General features: G+C 44.9%; 1 non-coding gene across 1 annotated transcript; it reads left to right on the top strand.

Annotated features, from left to right (window-relative positions):
• Positions 1-482: 482 nt before the first annotated feature.
• On the top strand, positions 483-556 carry TRNAN-GUU (transfer RNA asparagine (anticodon GUU)). The gene has a single exon. It is a non-coding gene; the product is annotated as a tRNA-Asn (tRNA).
• The last annotated feature ends 3571 nt before the right edge of the window (positions 557-4127 follow it).

The following is a 4127-nucleotide window of genomic DNA, read 5'->3' as shown; positions in this document are numbered from 1 at the left end:
CCCTCCAAATGCAAATTACTCCAATTAATTCTAAACCAATTAGACACACGTCTGCCTATGCTCATGCAGTTAAGATACAGGAGCATTTAGCCAACAGCGCTGTCAGGAGAATCCAGAAGTGCAATCTTACAGGGAAATACATAGTGAAAGACTCTGCCCTTTCCTGGCTGGAGAAACATGCCCACAAGAAAACAGATCTTAATTCGTGGTTTCTTTGAGGTAGCACATCTATAAATAAATAAATAAGTAAAATGTAATTTCAACCATGAGATCTTCACTGAAAAGAAACTCCTGCTTTGCATCCCGCAGTGGGCAGCAGCAGCTTTCTTTGCATCTCCTGCGCTGTTATGCTAAGCAGACCCCTCCAGCTGAGCGCAGGTAGGCGCTGGGCTGCGATCAATGCTCACATGCACGCGGCTCCACCGTCAGCAGCCCATGCAGATGCAGTCAGGAATATGGTTCTTCTCACATCAGCTGCACAGGTCTCTGTGGCGCAATCGGTTAGCGCGTTCGGCTGTTAACCGAAAGGCTGGTGGTTCGAGCCCACCCAGGGACGGAGGCTCCCTTTTAAAGCCCAACAGGAATAGGTGTCCTGGGCTGCATTAGGAGTTAGCAGGGCACGGAAGGGGCTCCTTCCTCTCTACTCAGCACTCAAGCAGCCTGCAGGGAGCTTGTGAACGCATACAAACACCAGACAGGAGAGAGCAAAGAGCTGCTTTGAGCAGTGCCCAGTGACAGCACAAGATACTCTCGGCACAACAGAGGAAGCAGTTCTGTGCAGTGCAGGTGACGGGGCACCAGCACAGGCTGCCCAAAGAGGCTGCGGTCTCCTCCCTGGAGAACTTCAAAAGCCACCTGGATGCAGGCCTGGCCCGCTGCGCTGGGTGTCCCTGCTGGAGCAGGGGTTGGATCAGCTGGACACAGACCTACGCCAGCCTCATCAAGGATACTCTTCAGGAAAACGTTCTTAGTCAAACCACATCAAGGCAGACGAGGTCTCCATCTTCTGTCACTCCAGCTACACACTTGACCGGGAACTTCAGCTTTGCTCTCATACCAGGCTCAGGCACTGTCAGTATACAAAGAAGGCAATCTCATTCTGGATGAAACCAGGCTGCAGGCTGCGTGGCACCCACCCTGAATTACAGTAACCCATTGTGTCTGGGGTTAAAGTTCAGAGATTATAAATACATATATTTATATATGTTATACGATGAATGCCTTTACAGCTTGGACTATTGCTAACTTTGTTCCCTGAACTCTGCTTTATAGCTTTGGTCCTAACCCTAGAAAGCTCAAGTCATGTTAAAGGACAAGGCTCGTGCTTCATCCTAGCAGAAAGCCCAGCATGACAGACATTAGAATGAGCGAATCAAGAACTCCTACTGAAAAGATCCAACCAGAAGACATTTCCAGAGCCAAGTAAACCCAGAGCTGATCATTTCACTAGAAAAGTTTCTAATTACAGGTTCTTCTGTGTTTTTTGGAGCTTGTAAGATAACAGAATTGGAGCCCAAGAGTTCTGGAACATCACTAGGAATTTTGTATTATTTATATGCATAGATGCTACAGAATCCAGCACTATGAGAAAACTTCAGTAGTTAATCTCCAGGACTATTGTAACTTAAAGGACCAGATGTTACTCTGGCAGAAACACAAGGTCAGAGCTTTTTACTCTTGCATTGACATCAGCCATGGAAGGTAGGCACGCAGCAGTTTGGAAACACGGCTTCACCATTCATTGCCTGCATACAGCCCTCACATGTTTAACTAAGGTGCCACAGGTGAACTCACAAGTGAGGTGTGTGGAAACCTTTCAAAATCTGAGTTTTAATACAGCATTAACACAGTGCTTCTCTTTCCCCCCACACTAAATATCTAACACTGCAGGAAAATCACCACAAAAAGTACCTTACATTTTGCCCTTGAAGGTTCAACTATCTCTATAAACCATGCAGTGATGTATCTGCCAACATGAGAAAGCCCTGCACATCCTAATGCTGCTTCATCAAGCAGGCAGGAGACACTGGAAGTTATGACAGGAGCTTTGAATAAGATAACACGATGGGGTGGATGCAGTGCCCTGAGCACTTCACCAACGCTCCAGTAGGTAACCAGCAGTAACTGGTGGTGATCAAAACACAGCCTGGCCACGTGCTGCAAGTGTTTAAGGAAAAAAAATAAGTAAACACATCCAGTTCAGTCTCAAAACATTTGATTTTTGAGCTACACAAAACTACTGGCCAAGATTAAAAGAACTGTTGCAATTCACTGCGCATCCTTCAGGTAACTGACAGACAAGGAAAATAAAGTACACAGAAGTTGCCACTGCCGTATATAACGACATCAAGACCACTGCTGCTTCCTGAAGCGCTGCCAAGGTCAGTGAGACAGTTGATGGCATTGTTCAGGGATTTACTGAACTGACATTCTCATTTTGTTAAGGCTTACTTCAAGCCAGCTGCTGATCTCATTACTGCAGCAGGAGAACAGGGAAAAGTGACTCTGTCCTTTGGATAAAAGCCCTTCTAGCAGAAACAGTAGACCAATAAAAAGAGCATCTTGAAGCCTGCACCAAAAGCCTGTCCCATCATCTTCCCTTTTTAATATATTAAAAAAGCAAAGGAAGGCATCCAAGACAAAACAATAACAGAAGTGTAAATTCAAGATGATCAATCTGCTCCGCTATATTCTTCCAGGCTTCCAGAGGCTACAGACAACCACTGCCAGCCATCAGCACCTAACTACTGCTTGATGTTTTCAACACTGAAAACAAAATAACTGAGCACAAGGCTTAATTCTCTTCGATGATCACGTAAGATTTCCCAGTTATCTCACTGCGGTTCAATATTCGCTTGAAAAATTATCTGCCCATGGAAGAGGACATTCACAGAATCACCAAGGCTGGAAAAGTCCTCCAAGACCATTTAGTCCTATCATCCACCTGTCACCAATATTTCCCACTGAACCATGTCCCTCAGTACAACCTCTAAATGTTTCTTCAACACCTCCAGGGCTGATGACTCCACCACCTCCCCGGGCAGCCCGTTCCAACACATGAGCACTCTTTCGAAGAAGAAGGAGTTGTCATTACCTCACGAAAACTAATAATTATCACCCCCTTTATCCCTCAGCTACCCGTTAAGGTAGGCTGAATGATCTGTTTCATATGCTTTTAAAAGCAGTTCAGCCTTAAATGAGTAAGACAGAAATCATGATATATCCCAGAGTAGTTTTAGACACGGTTGCATTACAGGCACTTGGAAAAGTGTTGGTACAACACTCACCTGCAAAGAGAAAACAATGAAGGTATGGAAAAATTTGGAAGATGGCATCCACAAAATTAAAAAAAATTAAAAGTCTGAAACAAAAGAAATAGCAGAGAAAGAACCATGACACTACGTGTGCTCCAGCACAGGGGAAGCACGGGAACCCACCCTCCAGTGCACACCTTCCAGACAGAGGAATGGGGGAAGAAGCGAGACTCCAGGAAAAGCCATTCCCTTAGGGACATAGTTAAACACACTTAAAAGAGGAAGAAGAAAATCTACTTGCAGACCAAGGAGATAACACCAACCCCTCCCAACAACCCCCTCCAAAAAAAAAAAAGGCAAGACAGCTCTGAGTCTTACTAAGCAGAACTGCTATTTCAGAACACTACTCTCTCCCCTCGCCCCATCTCCAGTTTTCCAGGGACAGGAGCAAATGACTTCATTCTTCCGCAGAACAATGCCACTATTCAGAGTACCCTGCAGTTCCTCCCCCCTTGGGGAAGAAAAGCTGTCAGATTAGGCGGAATCAGAATAAAAGATGAATCCCGGTCCTGCAATAAAAGGATCTTTTTGACACAAACTAAAAGTTAAGTCCCTTCCTGATATAAAGACGCACCCAGACCAGACGGAAAAACAGGTAAGGAAGTACTGCAGGCCTCTGACTGCATTGCAATGTTTGCTCATTATTAGTGAAATTATACCAAAATAAGTTACTCAGAGCTTTAATGCTTCCACAGGTCTCTACTGATACTAACCTACTCAAAACAAGAACCAGCAACCTCAACACAAACAGTAAGATTTGCTCAGCCCACATTCTGCATCATGAAACAGTAATACAAATCTAACACTTCGATA

Source organism: Excalfactoria chinensis, chromosome 2 (assembly GCF_039878825.1).
Source record: "Excalfactoria chinensis isolate bCotChi1 chromosome 2, bCotChi1.hap2, whole genome shotgun sequence".
NCBI lineage: Eukaryota > Metazoa > Chordata > Aves > Galliformes > Phasianidae > Excalfactoria > Excalfactoria chinensis.
Note: the sequence above shows the minus strand (reverse complement) of the source record. Positions and strands in the feature narration are given on the sequence as shown.